Here is a 26,323-nt window from a genome sequence, read left to right as displayed (position 1 = left end):
CATGTATAGAGACATTATTATTATTATAATTTTTACTGTGATGATGATTACGCACTGGAGCAAGTTACCCAAAGAGGCTGCAGAGCCCCCATCCTCAACAATGTTCCAAGGCTCCTGGACACAGTCCTGGACAACCTGCCTTATGTGATTCTGCATGAGAGGGAATTTGGACTGCAAGACCTTCAGAGGTCCTTTCCAACCTACGTGAGCTAAGCCAATAACTGTAGCTACACCTTCAACAAGGAACACAACTCAGACCTAGATATCAAACACCTGCAGTTTACTGCACTTCTTTAGCCCTAAGGAACAGACTTAGGGCCTATAGATCAACTTTTCTGACCTGTTATTTGGCAAGGACTTTAGCAAAAATTCGTTTCTGACAGTAAAGTCATAGTGACAGTAAAGACAACTACAAAAGACCCCTGTAGTTGGATTTGATATAACTTTTGCATAACAAAGCTGCCTAAGAGATAATGCTCTACCATAAAGAAAGCTAAAATAGTGTCCTCGAGCTCTAGGGTATTATAAAATAAAAGCGACTTCATGATAAATTTATTTTACCTGTTATATCCATTTCCAACACAGATATTTGTGTCTTCAGTAGATGTAGTTGGCAAGAGGAACACACCAGCCACAGCACACGAGCCCTATATGCTCATACATTTTAAATAGTCGGAAATATAATGATCTATGCAGAAGAATCCACTTAATTCCCGTATATTTTCAGCACCTAAAAGAAAGCCTGCATTACCTTTTTTTTTTCTTTTTTCCCTGCTCTTTGGAGTTAGCCTAGCTATGCAGATCTCTGCATTGCACAGGCAAGTGCAGAATGGGAGAGAGGCAGCCCTTGTATATGGAAAAGGTTCGGAAGTGTCTGAAATAAGTGCCCTTTTTATAGATTGACTGGAATCAATTTGGTACAAGGCATTTTAAACAGGAGGCATTTTAAAATGGATATTATTGTTTAAGAACTATCATCTGGGTTGTTAGAGGTAAATAGTATGCAACAGGATATGTGCTTAAAGAGTAAAGCCAAAATGTAGATGCATAAGCCAATAAACAAGATGAATTCCTCTTGTTACACAAACTTCCCAAGTGATCTGTGTGTGCTTATAGAGTCTGTGCATGCACGTACATAGTCCATTAAACCAAAGCCATGCATCAGCACTGACACGGGCTCCTTTAGCATGTACCATTATCAAGCTCTTTGTAAATGAATTAAAGACTCAAAAGGAACAGGATTTGTACACAACCATCTGCATCAGAAACTTTACAGGGAGGGTAATGAATAAAAGCCATTTTTCATTTCCCACACACAAAATCTATCATGCTCAGGAGTGATAATAGCAGGAGTAGTTACTGAGACACAAGCACTCTACATAGAACCACATTAGTGGAGGCAAGGAGGAGACAAAGGGACAGCAGCCTGTAGTAAAGTGGCAAGTACCTTTACCTAAAGAGAGGCAACTAAGTCAACCTACCATGAGATCAAGATATTAAAYCTGTAACACTGTGATGCCAAAAATACCAACAAACAGCTGCTCTCTGAACCCAAATAAAGAGGCTCTGATAGACACATAGCAGACTTTGCCTGAGCAAGACTTTCACACAGGACAAAAAAGAGAAGCATGAGACCATCATCGCTCATGTTTGTATTTAAAAAGCATAACAATTTTCAGGAGAATTCTATTTCTGTAGCAAGCTACCCAGATGCTTGCTTTTTGCTGCCTCTCAGAATGTTCACTGCAAGCTACCAAATATAGAATATTATCACTCTTCCACTCTAAATACAAAAAGCTGGTGAACCCAAGTTGTAGTTAGGAGAAAACAGTTAAATAAATGAGCAGGTCTTTCCCAGAAACCCTATCCAAGCTGGACTCGAGGCACCCTCATGCAAGCAGGACTTGGGTCTGTAGCTCTGCTACCCAGGTCAAAAAGTTGCACTGGCAGCAGAAATAAATGTGCTAGCTATTGCTAAGCCAATGTTAAAGAGTGAAGATTTTTAGAAATCAATGTGTACATGACACAAAATAATATTTTATCTTAAACAGTACAATTTAAACTCATTTTATTAGTCATATCTTTCTGTCCTATGCAGAAAACATTCTATCAAATGCGGTATTTTTCCCTTCAGCAAGTTGATTGCTGAAGAGCAGCTTCTCAGTTAGCTAGAACCTGCCTGGAAAAGAAAGCACACAACACCTCATAGCCAAAAGTTTGCACCTTTTACTAAGTTTCCCCTCATAGGGGGTTACTGTGAAAATAGATATCAGGACAGGAAAGGTTCATACACTTGTTCACAACCTAATGCAACACATTATAAGGCATACAGTCAATCTCGTAGTATTTGCTTGGATGAAACTCCCATTAATTTCCAAGACAGCTACACCTTCTGAGGAAAAGGCAGGGACTGTATCTGCCTGCGGGAACATGTGAAAGTAGGAGTTACTTTTGTCATGACCAGAAGCAGATCCATTGAGTTGAACACGCAGGAGGGACTCTTAAACACCTGGACTCCAGGTATTATTTGCTAAAAAACTGTTTAGGGTGAAGAGAAACAGATATAGACTAGACTCAAAAAAAAAAAAAAAAAAAAAAAAAAAAAAAAAAAAAAAAAAAAAAAAAAAAAACCCACAGGACATACCACACTAAGACAAGAGTAACTCAAAGCTAACTCACTTTAGTCAACAGCAGAATTCCCGTGTCCCCACTCTGCTCGCAGTTCTCAGGCCTCTAAGCTACAAACTCTTCCCTTTCACACACATTCCTGCCCCACATTCCCTATGCTCTACTCTATGGGAACATACTCAAACCACAACCCCTCTCACATCTATTTAGAAACTCTCCCATCCTTTCCAGGTGTTTGCTTCCATCCCTTTAGTTACTACAGGAAATGCTCGTAACCTGCAGCTGACAGCTCAGCATGTTCAGGCACCGTTGCATCCTTCCCGAGGAGAGCCCTTGTGCCATAATGTTTTCCACCTGTTTTCCCAGCACACCAGCCTCTCCCAGCTCTCTGCCAAACAGTTATCCATAGCTCCCTGCCTGCAGTGCATGTACCTTACACGTTGCCAGGACCCTCAAAACACTTCCCCACGTATTAACTATCCCCCAGTGCTATAAACAGAGCCCCTTTGGGGAGCTGGCCCAGCACCTCCATGCCAACCTGAACATGGGACACTCGGGGAAGGAAAGAATACCTCCGAAAGCCTACACTGCGTTAAGAAAACATTACATTGCAACACTACTTTCTCTACGAGAACAGCAAGAACAAGTTAAATATATAGCTTGTGTCTACAGTGAAACTAGAAGCACAATGTCAATACATACGGAGAGCTGAACGTTGCACAAAATGGTTATTAAACTCACACCATGGACTGCTTCGGAAATGACCTTAGACAATTACCTCACAACCTCTTTCTTGTCAAAAGTCCTTTTGGTGCAAACCACCTAACACTGAGACCAGGGAAGGTCTCAATCAATATTGGACRAGAATAGACTTTTGTTACAAAGGAGGAAGCATCTGTGACGGCTTCCATAAGCCGGTAGAAGACATCACCTGAAGGGCCCCCCCGAAGAGCCGTGCGGAGCATCGTGGCGAAACGCCGACAGTGAGAGCGTCAGCCAAAGCGGGACGGAATTGCAGGCACCACCACAACAGCAAACGTGGCCTTCATCAGCGCGAGCCCGGCCAGCTCCCTGCTAGGAAAACATGCCTTATCCACAGGTTACAGAATAAACACAGATGCAGCAAAATGAGCCACCCGAGGAAAACAGAAATTCAAATGGGAGGCAAATGAAGCTTTTTGCACATGCGTGACAAGAAACCCATTGAGCAAAACTAATTTTATGTCTGGGCTGGAGCAGCTGTCTTGCATGTTAAAATTAAACAGATGACAATGGAAGGAAAGAAATACAGAGCATCAGATTCCAGAAAAAAAAAAAAAAAANAGAGAGAGAGAAATCAAAAAATTCCCCCAAATAAAAAAGGACCTATCCCCAAGAACTTTATCTCCTAAAGAAAAGAGTATAAATGATCCAGCAACATCAAAAATGTACAAGAGGAAAAATTAGATTTCATACAAAATAAACATTCCTGCTTCTTCTGCTCATTTCTAAAAATGTTAGATCCCTTTCAGAGAGGCTTATATTAATACATTTTACTTCCCATTTGCTGCCAGCAAAGGACGCACTGTGTCATACACTACATCACAGCTGACAGGCAGTAACTGATTAATCCACTGTAACTCCGCTGTGGTACGCACAKTGTGTCTTCTCACACCAATAAATCTTACTTTATTTCAAATAGCAAAGGTGACTAGTGCCACCCCAGTGACCACCCCAGGCATACAGAAAATAACAGATTTCCAAGTCAGAAATATAGCAGGAACACATTATACATACATACATATATATATATATATATATTTTAAGGAGGACCAGGGTTGGTTGCAGAGTCAGACAATTATTGTGGATGGTTGTGCTTTAGCTACACAGAATAAAAAGCCASGCTCACCTGCAAGGAGCTTACTTCAAAAAATAGTCAGGCATCTTGCCAAATGAGTGCTAAAGAAGACAGGTATGTTCATAAAGGTTCGGGTAGGAGAGCTGCTTTAGAAGAATGCAGTGTTGGATGTGGGTGCTTCATGCACAGTAGATCTAACCCTGCATTCCTTTACACTGTTACTATTTATAGCCCTTTATTGCCTTACAATAACTTTTCYAGCRAAAAATTCTACGTAGCAAATAGTTGAGCAAACTGCTTTCTACAAGCCAACTCGAGAAAAATAACCACTGTCTGGCAGCAAAACAAGTGCTTCAAAGTCAGGCCCAATGGGTTTCCTTGCTTTCCTGTATGGTTTGGAAAAGTTGTTCCTTCTTTTGGCAGTCAGTTTACCACCCATATTTTCTGGCTGCTAAGTCATGCTTATCTAGCAAACAGGAGAAGGAGCTGAATAAATATTTTGAAAGCAATCTGAAATCCTCAGATAAAGGAGAACGCACGGCCAGATATTCAGAAATACATGTGTGTATAYGTTTTCTTATATTTTGAACATTCTTGGATTATATTTCCTATATTTTGTTCAAATATTGCAGACTTTATAATCTAAATAAAAGACAAATAATTTGTAAGTGAAAGAAGATCTTAACTCGCATATGTCACTCACGTTTAATACTTGTAAAATCGCAACCACAGAATGAACACAAAAAAAGAAAACACCGCATTAGCCATGAGTAACTGGAGCTTTGGAAAAAAAACCTTGCCTATTTATTTGTGATGAGCAGTGTTATTTGCAGTGCTGTAGTCTTGATTTGCAGCCGGTACCTGCAGGAATTGCAATGCATTCCGTTATAAGGCAGGTCTGGGTTTTGGGAACTTTATGTTGCATTTGTTTGCTTTTGAAATGGCCACAGAACTGCAGACAGACTTGTTTGGGGATACACTTGCAAGAAAGAAATCACTGAAAAGAACAGCAAAGGGCTAGTTGTTAAGCAATATACTTTTCATAGTCCAGGTGGAATCCCTTCCTACATGGGAGCCATGCTGTTTCCCTTTCAATGCTCTATAATAACATGAGTTGAAAACGTACTCTCCAAATGGCATCCTGCGAGTCTGCAAAGTGCAGCGCTCCATTCAGCCTCACTGAAGTCCTGAGCATTGCCTGAGGAAAGCCCTTCTGTCAGGCATTGCCCAGGCTAAAGTGGCTCAGCACTTCTGCTGTTTTTGTGGATATTGTTGCATTTACCAAGATAGACAACAGCAACCTGAGCTTCCCCATTTGCTGTGCCTTTGGTAAGCGTGAAAACATTAATAAAAGACAGAGCCCCACTGGTTCTCTTYTGCCTCAGCGCTGCCTCATGGCTAATACTCCTTCTCAGCTCCTTMTTTCTACCGCACAGTCCATAGGTTCAGCCTTCACCCATTAGCTGCACAGTAATACATATATACCAAACATGAATCAAATTTCCTGACCATCACTTACACAAAAAAAAACCCCTTTAAGATGCAAATATTACAGTGTGTCATTACTACTGATTAACAGCAGGCAATCTGCATTTTCCGGGTATTAAATAGCACTGAACATGCTAAAGAACAAACCTTTTGGTCTCTTAGRGCCCAGTTCTGGAAAATGAGAGGTCTGGYTCCCGCTGACTTTGCTGGCAGATAAGAACGCAGCTTTGGAAGGATGAGCTTCAAATTAGATTTTTTTTTTTGTTATTATTATTACTTTCTGGATCCATAATAAGCACAGCTGTTTACTTATGTGCAGGCTATGTTTAAAAAGACATTAGAGGTTAAAATCTAATTTTCTAATTTCAATAGTATGTGCAAATGGGATTGCTGCTGCTAAAATTTATAGCATAATACAAAAATCCATAACCTTCCTTATCTCTCTTTTCATACTGTGCATGTATATTATAATATATAAATGCGCACTGACATTGAACAGAATCAACAAGCTTTTTAAAAGGTCTGTTCAAAAATGAATATGGTAGTCCAAATATGACACAAAGCATATGATATTTTGCTTCGTCTCACGATATCAAAAACTGGCAAATCAGTTTTTGCCATACCCAAGTGCAAACCAGGAAGAGCTCACCAATTCTAAAACAGTTGCTTCTATTATTGCTCTCATTCAAAACATATTGCCACTATGTGGCAATCCTCCTAGCTAGATGCACAGAGCTGTATCAGCAGAGATGGGAAAAAAGTCCTCTCATTTTTTTCTAGGAAGAATGCATTGTACCATAAATGTTTTTTTTTCCCTTAATTTATGTTGATTGCATTTTCCTCATTCTACATTTTGTACCTGAATGTATAGTAATTTGGCCATCTACTAAAGAATTAGTGAACATTTATAATTTTCCTTTTTTTTTTTCCCCACACTACAAACAATTCAAGCTATTAGAGGAAAGATTATTTGTGCAGACATTTGTTGTCTGCTGTACATCTTCATACAGATACTAATGTAGAGAGATGATTCTTCTCCTTAGAATTCTGTTACACTCCAAAGAGTTTGTAAAGCGAGTTCAGCTCTTCTGCTTTGCAAGATGCAGGGACACCAGGGAAGGCTATTTCATCCTTTAGCACATGTATCCTTTTGTAAATATCATGTCATATGTATATAATAATACAGTTTAAGAAAACAATATTTATGTATAAATACACAGCAAGTAAAGCATTAGTTTGCCAGTCTAAAGGACTAAAACATGAAAAACATAAACGCTGCTAGAAAGCAGTAAAATAAGGACAGCCTTTGAAGGCTCATAGTTTAAAAGTGGAGAAAAGATACTTTCAAGGCTTATGAATATTATGACAGCTGCTTCAGTGCTGCTACCTTTCCATTGTTTCAGTATTTATAAAGTTTTCATTTTTTTTTGTAATGCCAAAAGAAATCTCATGGAAAAATAAAGTAGTAATCAAGGGAAAACAATCTAACGCAGGACCACTCGGCCTCAGAAAACAAAATTACAAGGAGAGAAATTAAGTGACSTTTACTATACACACATCAAAATAGTTAAGTTAAAAGAATATTCTCACTTAAGAGCCATATAAGTGGGAAGSGGGGGGCTCCAGGATCATAGCATCATAGGAGAGCACGTAGCATCATAGGAGAGCCAATAGTTCTAAGCTACATGTGAACATACGGGAAAAAAATGAAAAGCACTCAGAAAAGGAAAGTTAAAGGAAAAAGGAGAAAGATATGAACAATCTTAGAGAGACAGAAAAACAAAAATAATTCTTAAAACAATTACAGGTCTGGGAAAAACCTGAAGTGCATAACTACTTGATAGTTACAGAGAAATAGGGGCTGAGATTATTCCATTTTAAACACTGTGCTTAGAAACCTACCCCAAGCACCCATGCCAGATCACAGCTTAGAGAACAAGGCCCAGAAACACTTAAGAAAAAGAAGTTGTGAGGGAAAGAGAAGCGAGCAAGACAGTACCATTAAGATATTTTTTTTTTTTTTTTTTGAATCTTAGTATTACATGTTAAAGTTCAGAAAACTGTCGAGCGCAGAACTCAAAGTAAAATAGAGCACCAACATATATGTTCACTGCAAGAAATTACAGAATATTGGGAATAGAGATGAAAATTATCTGAAAGCCGAGGGCCCTAAGTTGCAGAAAAGGTGGTTTTTTGGGTTTTTTTTTTTGTTTGTTTGTTTGTTTGTTTTTTTTAAAGAGGAATGATACCTTAACTTCTACTCAACAATATAGTGAGTGTCTTAGTACAACATCAAAGGAAAGAAAAGAGGAAAAGGTAGTCGCAGTAGTTCACAGCAGTCTTGTAGCAAGGAGGCAGGAGGTCATACTGAGCAGAGTATAATTCCGGACAGAACAAACTATTTCCCAGAAACACACACCTAAGAGTGGCAACTGATACTGTTATCATCTGAGTTCCTTAAAAGGTAAATCTACCAAGATTAAAAAAAAAAAAAATAGATGCAGCTATATACAAAAATCTGTTTTTCAAATCTATTTTAATTTCCTAACAGATCAAAACTTACATATTAAACACACATAAAAAGTAATAAAGTCAAATGACACACTCACACAAAGTTCCTGTAGCTTCAATCTGATCATCTGTAAAAGTAGATCTGTGGTTTTTGTTTACATTTTTATTCAGAATGAAAACAAGATTAAAAATTGCCAAGTTAATCAAGTTCTGYATAGAGCATAATTTTCTGCTTAAACAGAGAGAAATAACAAATTACATTTTTATTCTGAATGGCATGCAAGTTTGTATAAATTCTAAGTTTACTCTTCCTTTTTAACAGCTTTGAACATTTACATTCAGTAAACAACACATGCAGGGAAAAAGTCAGTCAGGCCCTGTTGTCCATCCAAGCTAAGTTCTTGAGGGTTTGTCTTCTCCTTGCTCTTTTCCTTCTGTGTGCCAACATACCACTTGGGATGAGCACAGCATCAGCATTTMTGGCCATCCTGTTCCAGAGCTAGATATGGTTTCTTTCTCCACYGAATGGGCTATAATTCCAAAGCATTCCTTATTTCAGTTTTTCTGTTTTCTCCGAAGCATTTTCCTTGCTACTCATGGAATCTGAAACACATTGCAGTGAAGAATATMAGTATTAGAAACAGCACCCTAAGAAGTGGTGTATTTTTCTAGCATCTTTGTATGTTAAAACATACTTGACCTTTTTCTCATACTTTTACTGTTCCTTCTTGTCCTGCTCCTAAGAGCATCAGCATCTGACCCACAGTTGAACTGCTCTTGCTAGGATAAAAACACTGCTTGCTTGAATCTTGAAGTCTGGGCCACGTTATTCCAGCAGTATGTCTTGATGACTTGCAATTGCACTGACGCCATGAACACTGGATACTTGGTATAATGTCTGGAGTCCACCAAAGCCAGGCAAAGTGCTGATAAACTAGTGAAAGCAAGAGCAGGGAAAATGCCAGAGGAAGAAAAGCTGGGCCACAAGTTGTAGCTTGTTGAGCTATTGTTAGCTTTCCATGCTCCGATTTTTCACAGTTGCTCTTAGAATATTTATTTTTGAGAATAGTAGTCATCTTCGTGCAGGTAACTTGGATACTACAAATGTGCCAAATACGGTACTTGACAGAGTGTCCTGCTCTGATGCAACAACTTGGTTTTTTGGGAGCTCTATGGTTAGACTGTCATCCTGTTGGTAATTTTTCCTTGTCATTTTAAACTAGGTCATACAACAGAYGAGCACAAAAACATTAGACAGAAAGTGTAGCATATCAGTACTACCACCTCACATGACTCTAGTGCAAAAACAAATGCCACTCACATGGCAAAAAAAAATATGAGAAAGCTTGAGTATTCACACTCATGACCACACAGYTAATGACCATTATTAATAGAACCAAATTTGCCAGTACTCACCACAAACTGATATTTTAATCCAGGCTAGCTGGAGTTAACGCTCTGCCGGAACAATAAGAAATGCTAATAATTGATGTGTGCAGCTATTGCAGCCCGGCTGAGCATGGTAGGGATGAACGCGTTCGGAGCAGGTGCTCGGCAGCTCACACAAACACAGCTTGTTTGGTCAGAATATGGGAATCTGCTCAGTTGTTCGTACGAGTTAGGAATACTTAACAATTAACAGGGAAATACTCCCTATAGCAAGCAAGTGTGGTCTTGATTACATGTAGCAGACAAAAGTGTCTAATGTATCACTGACAGAACCGAGCACAAACAAGAAAGGGAAGGTAAGACAAAACTAATTAAGCAGCATAAAGAGAAAATAAAACATACGCTGGTTCTTATGCAAGGACTGGGGCTCTTTTTGTTGTCAGTGTTGCTGCTCTCTTCCTTTTTTAAGCTTTTCTAGAAACAGTGCCATACGGTACACTTTGCTAAGCGCCTGGATTATTTGTATAGTGCAAAACAGGAAAGCTGTGGTAAACAGGTACCGATGAGCAGATGAATGCACTAAAGTTATTAATATTCTCACTAAATACATTTCCAGCTGCTACAGATAAGTATTACACATAGTTGAAAACTATTACCTTCTTTGAATTCAAATTCACATCAAGAAATCTTTAGTAGGAGACCAGAAAGGGCTCATGCATGTTACATATATGTAATGAAAGAATAGGAAGCCAACAGCAAAGCATCATTTCTATTGCCTCTTAGCTTCCTTAAGGAGTGTACATATACAAGTTGTGGAGACCAGAAGTCACAGAGCAACTAGCTTAAGATATACATGGTATAAACAAAATCTCCCAAAGGAGACAGTAGGCTAGGTGATATAAGGTTTAGCATTGCAACAGTTTTTCACCACAAACCTAAGGGATTTCAGGACTAGGCTGCAAAGGCCTAATGAGAGAAGCATTCATGATTCATGACCCTGGATGARGAGGAACATAAACAAATCACTGAAAAACAAACCACAAGCTCAGCAGACATCATACCATGTGGTTTACTACATTAGGAGTTTGGCTAATAAGGTGATCTTTTTAGCAACAATGTAGCAATTTCAAATAATAAAACCCACTAAAAAATTAACCATAACATCAAATGTTTTAATAATGTTCCCCGTAATGACTGTTGACATGGGAAATAAATCATCAAAAGGATTTCTGAAGAACAAATTTAACAAAGAAATATGTAATAAGAGCAGCTTAGATGGTTATATTCAGTACATAGACTTAAAAAGTAATTCTATTTCTCCCACATTAAATATTTAAATTCTCATAAGGAACAAAGAGTGTGGGAGAATCTTCAGGCATATTACATTTCCAAGAAAGGATGTTCCTAGGATCCAGCTAATGTCTACATCTGCAACTATTCTGCTGTTTGGCCTCAAACTAATTGTAGCAGAAAATTAATTACGTCCAACATTTCTAACTTAAATTTTTAAAATGAAGCTTGACCCTGAAGGGCAGAAGTTGCTCAGCATGTTCCATATTGAAGCTCTGTGTGGCCTGATTTTTCAGAATTGCTTGACTTGTCTAGCACATTAGCTTCTGATAGAACCAGATGGCATTTAGGTCTCAGTATTTCAAGGCACCTTGACACAGATCCCTAAACGTGCCTTTGAAATTTAAACTGATTTTAATACCTCCGAGGATCCAGCCCTTGGKTACAAAATGGCATGTATTAAATGTGGACACCAGCATTTGGAAACTTCAGCTTAAACATGAAATTGCATGCATGTAMGTATACGAGTGAGTGCGTCCCATGTGCGTGCACACATATACCGTACAGATATGTATGCACAATTTAAGCAGCAGAGAACAAAGGAAATAGTACAGTCTTTCACTTATATCTTACATTTATATGAAAAGCTCTATTACTTAAGTCTTTTTTTCCCCCCTCTTCATTTTACCATTTGTGTTTTTTTTAAGAAATTGCAAGGTTGAAATCTGCAGAATAATATGTATGCAGYGCATTCTAAATGTGCCAGAGATATCAACACTGTGTATTCAACTTTTATAAACAATAACTGGAATGGAAGAAAAAGGACCATGAGAAATATTAATATATATGATTATATACATATCACACAAACTACACAGTCTCCCTGAATTTTAATCATTAAAGGAAAACAGCTTAAAATTATGACATGTAGACTTACCAGGCTACAACTTAAACTCTTCGCTAAACTTGTGTATCCAACAGGTGGAGAAGTCACAGTTAGTTCAAGAAGGCTCATCATTGCAAAAGGGCTACTGGAATATTCTCTAAAAGGGCCTTTTTCCAACATCAATATTCCTAACTTGAAACTGACAGTTTCTGAAGCATATCATAAGCAAACACACATTCCTTATACTTGCTAGAGAATCTGTAGGAAGGCTTTTGGAAACTGAAATCAAATGTCATCTCAGCTACAGCATCTACTCACCATTGAACTCAGTCTTGTATTTATGCAACTCAATTTACCTCAAATATCATTTTATAGACCTTTTTGTTGCAACTTTTTTTATAGTTTGATATGTTTATGCCAGCCTATGGCTTAATATTGAATTGATAACTTCCACTAGCAGAAAGTTTACAGATAGACCATCTCAGTTTCACTGAAACAATCAGTGAAGTGCTGCTAAGGYGAAAATCACAGCAATCTCTTACTTCAACCTGCCACAAATACTCTATTCATCTTGAGCTACTTTACTGCAATAATTCAAATAACTCACAACACTCTCTGTCCTTTATCCTGCTGTGAAATGAGTTCTACAGCCTTAACAGACATGGCACGTGGATAGGAAAAAAAAGCGAATAGAAAGAAAAGGTCCTAGCGCATTTTAATTCTTCCATTGGCCTTTTAAAGGCTCCATCTTCAAAAATAAGAAATAATCAGTTGTCAAAAGTACTAATTTCTCCATCTAAATCTATATTTTACAGTACTGCAGCATTTGGACAATTTCTCTGCTTTTGTTACAGGTCTTGACTATTTTTGTAGTTGAAATAATTAAGTCAGAAAGAAAGAATAGACTGCAGAAGGGTCAAGACGCCACATTAACTAGTGTGGTGAATATCATGTGCTAAACAATAAACAATCCTGTTTTCTGTGTAATATCAAAGCCAAGACTTACCACACCATAAACACCTCACTAGAATATTYGTTGTTGGGAGGATGCTCATGCAAGCCTCAGAGGTCAGAGCAGGTGGGGGTCACCTCCTTGCTGGCTGCCCTGAAAATCCAAATGTAAAAAGACTGCTTGAGTCTCTCAGACTGATGTCTATGCATTGATATCAGCTCTGGCTTGTTATTCAAGATACTAGCAATGTAAAAGCCTTTTACGATGTTCATTCATTTAAAACTCCCATCAAGGCATCACACAAACTATTTTTCCTTCTGAAAYGTAAGGATTAATGTTTATACAGAATAATCTACAGAGAATAGAGGTTTTAAATTGACACCCACTTTATTTTGAAGGCAAATTATTGAGGCAGTTGGAGTCTCAATGCAGAGGAAACGAAGATGTTGACCTTTTTAAGCTGTTCAGTATGATCTTTACTGTGAAATAATAATGATAATGATGGCACTGATGACAACACTTACTGATCTGAGCTACTCAAAATGAGGAAAAACACATCCTCACTTTTGACTTAAASGGAGCTGTTAATCCTTACAGGATCTTCTCTAGCATACAATCAATAAAATTACAACCTCCCCCCCCCCTTTTTTTAATCAGTATTCCTCATAGGAGGCAGCAAACAAAAAGTGAACAAATTACTTGACCCCGCTATAAAGTATTTAAGAACTCAGCACTTAAAGCAACTACTGTAATAAATACATCAGCCCATGCAATTTAACTTATTTAAAAGTATGATGCATTTGAATCATTCTGACTCTGCTCTCGTGAACATGGATAAAAATATTTCAAAGCAACAAATTGACTGCAAAGCTGGAAAGAGGCCAGAATCTGGCCCTTGTTGGCATGCTTCACAGCCATACAAATGATTATATCTATTAGAGTCTGCAATTTTTTTCTGGTAGAGCTTGGTGAGACATTGAAAATTGGCCTTTGCAGAGTGCTAAAAATACACAACAAAGAGGMAAGTTGAATGAACAGAGAAATGGACAACATGATCTGACAGGCCTCTACAGCCTCCGCTTTGTTATCTTATGGTTTTATCAATGGGGAGTGGAGAGAAATTCCATTACTTTCCCAACCTTAACCAGTCATTGAATGTCAAGTATATTTTAAAAAAAAATTACAAAAAAAACACAAGCAAAAAGCCACTATCACCCCCCCTCCACACACAATCAACACACACAAGGTGTGAGAATCTAAGCCCACAAAATCATTTCACTGTTAAATACACTCGAGCTAATTATATCACTTCCAAGCCTAAATTTGCTCTCTTCTGTTGTTATCGTAACTTGGCAAGGAAAACATTTGGAGTAAAATGCCAAAGACCACTGCAAACACCAACAGGATGAAGGTTAAGTTAAYGATTGTATTTTCTCACTTGTGTTTTGTATCTTATTTCAAAGGTGAAAGATCATATGCTTACTCAGAACTGTAATTTACCAGGTATTTCCTTGATATTCATCAGGATTTTTTTTCTCTTCAAAGAAAGATACATATATAGACATCATATTTTTTGCTTTTCTCTAAGACTAACACAATAATGTTCACTACACAAAGAATACCATAATTTAACATAAAACAAWCAGAACAAAATTACTTAATTCTAATGTTTAATGTTGAAATGAAAAATRTTTAATAACCATAAATGTAATGCTAATCAGTCATACTTTATTCAAATATCACTCTGACTCATTGATGACTATTTATATGAGAAAACTAGGCTCCTCTGCATTCTAGTATATTTATGTTCTCTAAAATTTAGAAAATTTTAAAAATGCATGAATTACTGCAGGTCTCCTTTTATCCAGAAGAAAATCATGCTTCTGATCTAGCTTGACAAATTTTATGCTGGAAAACCGATTTTGTAAATTGGTCAAGAAAGATCCAACTTGGGATTTTTTTTTTTTTTTTTTAAACATAACATGTGGATAGAATCCTTTACTTATGCCCACAGAAATATAGACCTCATCTGAAAACTAATGCCTGTCTTAGTTAAGAAAGATTGCATTTACATGCCCTTATAATAACAAAGATAAGCTAGTTGAACATATACTAGCTGTTTAGCTTGCTGTATAAAAAGTATATGTATTGTGAAATAATTTGTATTTCCTACACCTGTCTACTTTTAATTGTGTTCCTTGCAAAACATTTCTGCAAAATCTTTTCTACAGTTAGCCACTGCACGTGTACGAAACAAAATGACCATTAGAAGTTATCCTCAGTAATGTTGTTTGATCAGATATAATAAACCAATATTAAGTTTCCTAGTCCCTCCAAGTGGTGGTGAAGCCATTATTTGCATACATAGATATGTCTTTCAAGTCCAGAAAACTTGGTAAGACCAAGACATSTAAATTATCTTTTTTCTTAGTTCTGTTTTCATATGTCAACAAACAGTTCTCAAAATATCTTTGACATCTGAAGAGGTTCTATGSTTTATTTGTGCCTTTTATTAGCAACATAACATAATCAACTGATAGCCTTGAAGTTTCTGGGTGAATTATGAAGCAGACAGAGATGTGGGTGCCAGTTTTCTCATACACTATGCATTTAATTATTTAACTTCTCCAGAAGATTCTGGACTAACAACGCCAGCATAAATTCCTCTTCCAAAGCATACAGTGTAATAAGCGCTTTGTTTTTATTATGAAGCGGCCGAGAGCAGAGTCAGCTGAGAGTTGAGTCCTTCRAACCATTTTTCCTCAAAGAAAGTCAAGTCCAGCAATAGTCTGCATCATGAGGGCTGTGTTACTATTGCAATGATCTTTAATGTCATCACAGCATGACTCAACCAAGGCTCTCAACACAGAGAAGTCAGATAGTTCAGGTATGATTCAAGCTCCAAGTATCAACAGAGCCTCACATACAAAATGGCAATTGTGCTGAAGTTCAAACACAAAGGAGCAAAATCACTCTAACGGTTACTCAGTCACAAAGCACATTTGAGGTAAACAATATTAGGATTCCGATCATTTGACTACCAAGTTGTCTGTTTTCTCCTTTTCAGTAAACATTGGCATCTTTTCTTTTCGACAAAAAAAAGTCACAATTTTCTGCCCTCAACATAACCATAGTTATTATTAGCCGTATGTGAAGAAGATAAAATGTAAAGGTACTAAGTCAAAGAAAAAAGCTCAAAAAATTCCTACTTCATAAAAAAAATTGAGTCCATGATTAGAGAAAATAGATGAGAARAGACACTTCACATAATCCAAGTCTATGATAATGCCAAGGCAATGTAGAACACTAATGGCTTTAGACAAACTATCATTGAACTATCATCTCATCTGCAATGAGAAAGGAGTATTGTTATTATTACTAGAGTAGCATTTTGGTATAAAGACTATATAAAATGTGTGTGTGTGTACATATATATTTTCTAAGAAAAGAGATAATGATAGCCTTCAAGTCCACATTTTCATACCATTCGATAAATGACTGAGCCAGAGGCAGAATATCTAGTAAAAAAGGAAGGGGAAGTAACAAACAATGGCAAAGCAGATGGTGAAAAGCATGAAAAGAGGAGGAAGAGACGAACAATTAGAGAGAATATATTCACCTCAGTTATACCAGTTCAAACCTTGTGTATTCCGGACTAGCACTATTACCAAAACTATAAAAATAAATGCAAGAGACTCAGTCTTCAGCCTTATTATTCCTTGACATAGCTCTGGAGAAATATCCCTTGGGGAGCTTCAGCTCACTGATGAAATTGTTTCTCAGGAATTTAATAATTATCAACATGACTGGAAAGAAAGGACTATAAAAATACCCATATTCTATTATCTTTGTCTAAGTCTAAAATAATTATCTTTTGTAATTATGATGTGTAGAGTGAGTCTCAGAATACAATGCCGTGATGTTCTGGGACATGCACTGCCTTTACACAGAAAGTGAAATGAAGAACATGATTTTCATACTGGTTGGTATGTTTTTTTAGCTGTTAATGTGCACTGTCTCTGCAGTTCCTTTATGTTCCCTTATTTATTTGTAAAGCATCAACCACACCAAGAGCACCATAAAAATGAAAACAGTACCTGTGAGGGAAGAAAAACAACATCCTGTGTTATTTGACCATTTCCTAAGTTTCAAAAAAAAGAAACCAGGTATTAAAATTGATCTTTCATCTCATCAGATGAGATCTTCCCTTGCTGCACCTGACACAGTCAGTATGGGTTCGGTGCAGCTTTAATTTCTTCTCTGTAATTTGTCTAAGATGTTTAACAAGGATCACTCTTGAATACTCAAATTTTTATGGGCCCTTCCACCACCTCTTGTACTACTACACTTTTTGCACASTGATGGTTTGTTATATACATATATATACGGGCGCACAGACACACGCACCCTTGTATAGTGAAACCATTCTTTACAGACTTCTTACAAATGGCCTGAAATCAAGAGAGTATACTTAATAACAGCACTGATTTTATGCCAGGTGCAGTTTGAATAGAACCTGCTTAAGACACTTCCTTCCCATKATATTGAAATCAGTTGCTACAATTAGATATATAGCAACACTTTTCAGTATTAGCTGCTGTGTAATCTCCCTAGCCTCCACAAATACTCACCAGGAAGGGAACAGAAAATAAATTATAAGAAAAAAAAATAAAAAGAAGCCTAGGTTTAAAAAAAGTGTACTCTTTGAGAAAAACTAGTAAAACTCTACGTCAGATTAGTGCTTAATCACTTCTGGAGTTGTTCAGTTGCCCTTCATCATCATAATGACAACAGTTTACACAATGTAGTTCTTAACAGGCTTGTTCTATCTGAACATGCTTGCACTCTTCCCCTGCAAAAAAGACTACAATGAACCATTCAATTTACTTTCTTATCACATAAAACAATCACTGGAGATTAATATAGTAAAATAACTATGATAATAAATAAAAACACTGTGATGCTGATCAAAAGTTCATAAACTGGAAATGCCTTCTTCTGTCCTCACAAAAATAAAACTGTACCACCTTCAGAGGTGCTTTCAAAAGTGTTTCAAACCTGCCTATGAYTGTATCATAGACCTACTACAGGTCTACAGAACCTACTCATGGTTTACAGAACTTGTGTTGACCTAAGGTTCACTTCCTTTCAGAAGACTGAAAGGCTMAACCAAAAAAAGAAGCCACAAAATAGTCAAAGGAAAAGTTCCTGCTTGCTTACTCGTATGCAGCCTGTATTCTACCTACATTTTCCAAACATACTAAAATATTTCTCTGTGAAAGACAACCAAATTCGACAAACCCACATTCTGAATACRAACATCCCAAGCAACACTAAGGTAATGAACTGGCCGCCAGCTAACATCCAGAGAGAAACAGGACGCTTTTTCCCCTGTGGTGTCCTCCACTAATTCTGACTGAGATAAGTCTCTCAGGTTTCTGTTTAGGCATCACTCAGAAAAAGAATTGGAAACTCTGTGCTGAAAGAGGAACCAAGGCTGAGGAAGGACACACAATCACATTACTAATGACTTGCCCAAATAAACAGCACCCATAGTGAGGGTGAAAGTAAAGAACTGGAAGCCTTCCAAACTCTTTTCCAATGAATTAGACAGTCTTGCAAGTTTTAGAGGGCAACCCCTTCCTTGGCATTTCAGGGTCCTAACTCTTACAGGTCCAGGGAAGGACCTATAGGGGTGAACATTAAAGATGTGTTGGGCTGAAATGCATCCAGTGAGACTGTGCAGTTCATCTTACTCCTCTAAGGCAAGATGAGGCCAAAACCTACAACACCCCAGACAGGCATTTCGTGAGACCTTCCCTAAAATACTGCAAGGTTACCGTACTACCTAAACCTTCTCCCTACATACTAAGACTGCTATTTCTTGTCCATACACAGATAAGAGAATATCTCCTGAYAATATTTTTGAGGTGCTGCCTCTCAGCATTTTATTGAATCACTACAGTAAACCCAATTCTTAAAGCTTTCTAAATCCTATTCAATTTTACTATCTTACACTCACCCCTAAACTCATCATTTTTAAGGAAGGATATCCAAGAGCAGTTCCTATACTCCTGATTGGAACATGTCCGCTACTACATTTTATGCAAAAAAGAAAATAAGCAGCCCAAGCAGGATTTCATATTAAAAGCAAGAAAAAACTATACCCCAAACATTGTCTTCTTTTTCATGCTCACCTTAGTTAGCTGCTTATGGAGATAAAGACAAATGAACTGAAGAAAGTTTCTGGGAAAAAATGGAAATACTGCACAGGTTGGAATTTTAAAAAAAAGGAAGAGAAGTAGTGACAGTATCAGCAGCAGGAGAATGTGTTTGTCTTTCTCCTTTGGGAACAACAGAACATGTGGACACGTGAGGGCTCTGTCATTTGCAGAGTGTGGCAATTTTACCAAGAAGGGATCCATCTGCTTCAAGACGAGCAAAAGACTGTTTGCATGACAATAAGCTTTCTATATCTTATAGGAGATACCTGATTTATTAGAAACATAATTAGACACACAATATATATTTAGGTGTATGTCATAGGTGTCAACATCATGCAGAATTTTATATACATTTGAGTTGCATTTAAAGAAAAGATGACATTTTGAGTTATGTGAGCTGATCAGGGATAGAAACAGTAAAACGGACCATTTCCTATTGAAATTTCTGCTTGGCAGTTATTCACCTACCAAGGTTTCCCACTAGCCTAAGAAAAAAGCTTGTTACTCGTCTCAGCTACCATGGCAAATATATCCTGAATTCACCTAATTCAGATACTATGAATAAAGTCTTACCTTGGCAAAAAAAGACACTAGATCAAACATTGATGCAGGAGACAAAGAGCAGATTTGTAACATGAAAATACCACAAATCTTTTTTCCTCTTCTCCCCATATACTACAATAATCACCTATTCTATCATCATTAATTTATGCCAAGAATTTTTATTATAAATAACTAAGTTTGGTAGAGGCTTTAATAATGTATGTTAAGCACTTTTGATCATGCATTTTGAACAGATAGAAGTCTAGAAACAACAAAACAAAAAAGGAAAACAACAAAAAGCAACAACAAAAAGCCAACCACCACCGAAAAAGTAAATGACCCCCAGAACAGCCAAATAAAGAACCATCAGGCAAGGCACCAAAAAACACTAGAATATCTTGCTTACAGTTACTTATTTGAAGACCATTTTTGACATATTTCTCAGGTCTCAAGAATTAAATTAATAAATTACAAACTAATTAGTGTGAACCATGAATGGCTTTTAGCTCTCTTCCACCAAGGTAATAATTGGGATATACTAATTAGTAATTATTGCTCAGTATTGAAGAAATTATCACACTAAAAGTTGGGCCCATCCCTTCCCTATGGAAAAAGTGTTCTGCATATTAATATATTGATCACTTCAAAATAGCAAATATGATGAAACAGTGAAGCAATATGCTGTGCCACATTGATGCAGTGATACATATGTCAGTCTTTAAAAAAAAAAACAAAAAAAAAAAACCCCAAAACACCACCACAGACTCTATAAGCTGACTTTTAGCTAATGAAACATGGCTCATAAAGCATTGATAACAAATTGTATTTTTAAAACACTTAGCTTTAATCCTCTCCTGGAATATGAAGAGCACATGGACTCATCCCCACTGCTGTCATGTTATCTAGTATTGTAAATTTAAAATGCTTAGATACGACACACTACTCTCTCTCTCTCTCTCTCTCTGATAAGCTCTATACGAGATCTGCTGTGCTTTCATCTTTCTTAAGAGACTGTGTTCTTTGTGTATTTTTACTTCTTAGTGGTTCAGGAAAATTGTTTTAGTAGAGAAATCATAGCCAACTTCATCTGGAACTGTTTTGTATTTAAGGATGACTTCCAGTAACTGCACCATAACACTAGCCAAGCATAAGACAGATCATCTTTATATCATTACAGAGTATCTTTACTTAACCATTCATTTTCACTGGCACTCTACATTTCTTCTATCTCAATATTCCTTCCAGGAGGCCTAATCTTAAAGTCAGCTCCCACTACAGTACATGGGCATCTTTCATTACATGTGTATTTTGACATTTTGAGATAACTAGCAACAGCTTTTAATGTTCCCTTCTAATAAGCTACTGTTCCTGCTAAATGTGTATTAAGCTAGCAATTTTTAACTGAGCAAGACATGRCTTAAAAAAATAAAAATTCTTAAAAATTAAAAATCAAATGAAAATATTACAGAAATACTCCATTTAAAGCTATACATATCTTGATTGATGTGCCACCTCTTTCTTTATCCCTTTCCCTAATTCTGGTCATACGCTCTTACAAGCCATTCCTAAAGTCAGAAAACTCAGAAAAACATCATTATGTAGCTTATTTCCTTTGCAAATACATTTCAAGAAAATAATTTTCTTAAAAGTAAAGATGTTTTTATAGTGCAATATATTTTTATTCCAAACTGCAAATATACCCAAAGGAACACGGGGGATATCTCAGAGTATTTTAGAGCATTTTCCTGACACATTCCAAGCTATTTTGTATACCAGAATGAAAGAAAGAATTTTGCTTACAGAAAAAAAAAATTGTTTTAGACCTAGAAATACCAGCAGATAGAACTGTGCTTCCACTGGCAACAGTTTTAACTTCAGATTGCTAGAGAACACCCTCCAGCAATTGGTTTTATTACGAGAGAAGAGGGAGAAAATTTCAAGTGGTACCTTAATTGTTGGAGACAAAGGGCAAGTGACATAGACTAATTCATGAAGACACAAAATCAAGGTGTATATAAATTGATGGATGAATTAAAAGGTTAAAATTAGAAGAACAGGGACAAAGATGAATAACCTCTCATTTTCATAATACATCAGCATTTGCTCATGAGTAGAGATTTTTAACATCAATTTTAGCACAAACTTCATCGATGTTTGACTTAGTAACAAAACTTCTGAATAGAAGGGATATAGTACAAACRTCTGAGCAGTCTTAACAGAACATTACAATTGGATGGTACTAGAATAAAACTGCAACACTGCTCTAAARTGGAGACAAAACCTCGTGTCTGCTACTCGATAAATTTCTCACTTACAGGTTCAATAAAGATATACCCAGTTCCTGCACTGCAGATTCTCACAAGACCACAAAAGCTGTATATATTTTACTGAATTCTGCCTGAAGCGTAGAATTGTAAAGGAGAAATTATCTGCTCTTGAAATCCACCAAGAAAATATCATTTTATTCTTCAAAGCTGATTATATCCTTTTTTTTYCCCTGCAGTAGAAAGAGCAGCATAAAATTGCAAAACATATTTAAAGCTTTCTTGACTATTTAAAATACTTACCTACATATCATAAAAAAACACAGATGGTTTTTAAAAATGAAATGTGCCATGGTATGTGGTTACGCTGAGGTACACTGGTCTTTTTAATGCTCTGATCATGATTTTAAGTAGGTGAAATTGTATACAGCATGAAYACAAAGATGGTCTGAACCGTGAATACAAAGATGTTGCTGAGATACAATTACTCTATTAAAAAGMCTCTAAGAAATTCAGTGGGTTTTTCTTTTTGTTTGTTTCCAACCTTGGTGCTCTTTTTAGATACATGCGTGGATTATGTCTGTGTAACTGCACTAGTAAACAGCTAAGATGACTGTCTGTTTTGAAAAAAAAAAAAAAAAGTTTATTAAAATTATTTGTCCTTCTCTRGATTATTTGTTGCCTTGGAATCAGTGGACAACATTTACTGGAAGCAGTTGTGACAAAATAGCAAGAAATACTTGTTAGAATTCATTACATCTCAGCCATTCACATAATAAGACCCCACCTGTCAAGAAACTCAGAGGAAGAATCTAATGAAATTGGGATGCATCCTTCTGAGAAAAGCAATGAAGTCCAGAATTCCTAAAACATAGGAGACTGCGGCTTTGCATAAACTCAGCACTGTAGCCAGAGATTATGGTATGTCCTCTGTAGCCTTGCCCAGCAAGGGGCTGTACAATTCAGAGAAGCAAATCAGAAGACTGGTGCCTCCCTGTGGAAACACTGCTGTATTTTCACAGACAGATGCCAGACAGCTCCAGAGCCATCAAAGGCAAAGCTGCTGACTGATGTCTGAGCCAGGGACAAACAAACAAATCTAAAGATAACTTTAATGGAGCAAATATAAATGGATCAAAGACACAGAGCAAAGGAGGCATATGCAACAGAAGCACATGCTTGGAGTTAAACTGAAGAACAAGAGAGGGAGGGAATGATTTCCTGCTTCCAAAATTTAGGCACAGCAAGGCACCTAAAAAAACACATTGAACCACAAACGTAGTTCATTTCTCCAACACCGCAGAGTGCTCTCACACAGGGAACGCATACAGCCYCACTGCACGCTCAGGCACCATTTAGTCTGAACACCGCCTCAGAGTTGTAATCCTAAAAGCATGCTACAAATCTCAGCTACCAACAACTAAATGCTACATGGGRCTGTCCTACCAGGAACTTTGCCACAAACACCACTCACCATCACAGAACTGCCAAGCTTCGAGTGCTTTCCAAGCCAACAGATACCAAGTTGTAGGGCCAGCACCTACACGCTACCGGAAAACCCCTGAAGAAATCATGAAAATGGTAAATGCCCATAYTGGGGCCAGGACACTGGAACTGGAATATAGACATAGCCTAAGTTCCACTGAGGGGTTACCAAAATGTGTTCATTTTAAGGAATAGATTCTTTGGACTTCTGTGATCACTGTACACCTTTTTGGCAATATGGGAAGAACATAAGCCAAGGCTGCTCCAGTTAATGTCATCTGGAGAATGATCTTTTAAAGTCAAAAGGAAGTATTAGATACCATTAGAATCAACTGATCTGATTTTTATGCCCATACTAACATTAATAGAGAGTAAAACTCCATTTTTATTAGCTTTATTATTTATAATAAAACCCCTCTTAGCTCTGTAACTAACATTTTCCTTACCTTAACAGTAGCTATTTAACTCCTGAAATAAAATACACAACTAAGATAAAACTATTTTGAAGGTGTTCTTATTCCATGTGACTAATATGAATGACTTATCATAGACATAGTGCCTTTTTTCCCCTTCCCTTTTCAAAAAGAGATATTTAATGAACCCTGGGACTATATCAATTTATCATAATCAGCAAATTGCGTCTTAGTCACTGACTTGTACATAATCACTTCAAAAGAAGTAACTACAACTAGTAAATTGATTATCTCTTCAATAGTTTAATGAATAGGAAACCTCTAAAACTGAGCAACTAAAGTTAGCGGCTTCCCCAAAGCATTTTGCACTGGAATAATGGTGAAATTGTTGAACAGCGAATGTCAGATAAAGAAAATATTCTTTACAAGTAGCAAAATAAAAATAAGTAGTAAAATAAAAAATAGTAGCAATATAAAAAATAAAAACTAGCAAAGTAAAACACCYGTATCCTCCATCACAACATACCTGYAAGCTACTTATGGACAACAAACAGGAGAGAAAAAGAAATAAAAATAAAACAGAGGATAACAAAAACCACCAATCTACTCTAACCGTTTTGCTTTTCTTTGAGTAGAAAGGGCATCTCAGAGAGACAGTTTGTGCCTTGCAGCAGAGCTACTAGCAAACCACAAGCTGTACTCCAGGTAGTGGTTGATTCCATAACCATCATACCCTTCCAAGAGGGTGCTAAACAAAAACAAACCAAAAAAAAAAAAAAAAANCCCCACACAACAGTACAGAACAAGCCTTTTATGAGAACAGGCAGGTACCCCCTGAATTCTTTTACTATTATTCCTAGATTCTTGGGTCAGGTCTGTTAACAGTGTCAGTAGTTCTTGGTAAATTCCACTTCCTCAGAGATTGTCAAGAGAAAGTAGCAGATTTTAAGAACCTGACCCATTTGATACATAAGAAGTAAGTTTTTTAAAAAACTGTTACTTAGGAGGGGGTGGAGGAAAGGAATGGAGAGGAGGCAATAATAATTTGTTAGGAAGTCATAAAAAAAATTAAAAGAGAGAGCCCATCTTGCTCTTTTTTTTTTTTAAACACATTTGCAAGAACACAGTGCACAGAATGAATTTAAGATAATCTTTAAAGAGTCTTCATTTCAAATTCAATAGTTAGGCTGTATAAGAATAAATCACAACGAGGCTGGAGAAAACACAATTACCAATTAGCAGACAAGTGGAATCTGAAGATAAAATTAATTCTCCTTCTCATTTTGTGCACCTCTTATACACTTTTACAGAATCCAGCTGTAGTTAGTCTACAGTCCCATCAAACACTGAAAAACATTATGTAGACTCTATTCTCTTCATGGATGTTATGCACATATGCTGCTTACCTTTCATGTGCCTTCACTTTCTTGAGACCTTGTTATTCAGAACTTAATTTAATGAGTTGGTTCTTCTGCTTCAGCCACATATTAACCCTCTCTGGGTGAGAAACTGCAAGAACGAAACAAAGTATGTCATGAGGCTACAACTAACATCACACAGTTTTGGAAAGCAAGCACAGCAAAACACAAAAGACTGCTTCTTGGATGAATATTTTCTTTTTGGGTAGTATTTTAGTCACTGTTTCTATATACCCTAAATAGTTCTATGAACTGGGTAGTTCATACTACATAATAACTCAGCTTAATCCTTTATTCCACAATGATCTCAAAATAGTCATCCAACACTGCCTCAAAGAGAGTGCAGGAAGACAACAGTGATGACAACCAGGACCAGAAAAAAACAACTATATACAATAAAAATTAATTACAATTGATATAGGAACTATAACTTGGATTAAACATTATGCAGTATAATAATGTAAAGTAGTCCCTTTAGCTATTTGATACTGAGCATTTAATACCCCAGTTTTTTAATATTATCTAAATCTTTTTTATTATTACTTAAATTCTCTAAATTTTGTGATAGATCCAAACAGGATAAAGTTTTCATAATTGTTTTCCACATATTAAGGTACCCATAAGCAACAAATACTTTTTTTTACAAGTCTTATTTATTTTTAACAGCTCGTAATGGAACAATAACAGAAAATACCATACCATTGATGATGAACAAAACATTCCTAGAAGAAAATAGAAAACTGGATCTTAATAAGGATATAAAAAATGAAAATTTAAACAAAATCTTCTCCAAAAGCAGCTTTCCAATGCTTAGACTTCAGTTACTAACATGTGGTAATTGCTAGCAGGCTTTTATACCTTTTCAACACCTGAACTAAGTTTGGCTGAAAATGCAACCCAGCTGTGTTGAAAAACCTGGGCTCATGCAGCTGCTATTTGATACATTTGTGCCTTTAGATGTTGTGGCTACATTTTGTCCCTTGTGATAAAAAGTA

At 36.8% G+C, this 26,323-nt stretch overlaps 1 long non-coding RNA gene across 2 annotated transcripts; it reads right to left on the bottom strand.

Moving 5' to 3' along the window:
• Positions 1 to 8,491: 8,491 nt before the first annotated feature.
• On the bottom strand, positions 8,492 to 26,087 carry LOC112949064. 2 transcript variants are annotated; one of them, XR_003249751.1, is made up of 5 exons: positions 26,028 to 26,087; positions 25,317 to 25,419; positions 13,036 to 13,134; positions 9,165 to 9,398; positions 8,492 to 9,067 (listed from the first exon to the last, which is right to left on the bottom strand). It is a non-coding gene; the product is annotated as an uncharacterized LOC112949064 (long non-coding RNA). The 2 variants fall into 2 exon arrangements; XR_003249752.1 differs by lacking the exon at positions 9,165 to 9,398.
• Between the last annotated feature and the right edge of the window lie 236 nt (positions 26,088 to 26,323).

The sequence above is a fragment of the Nothoprocta perdicaria genome, unplaced genomic scaffold (genome assembly GCF_003342845.1).
Source record: "Nothoprocta perdicaria isolate Ctin4 unplaced genomic scaffold, notPer1 scaffold_285, whole genome shotgun sequence".
NCBI classification, from domain to species: Eukaryota; Metazoa; Chordata; class Aves; order Tinamiformes; family Tinamidae; genus Nothoprocta; species Nothoprocta perdicaria.
This window is presented reverse-complemented; position numbering and strand designations above follow the sequence as displayed.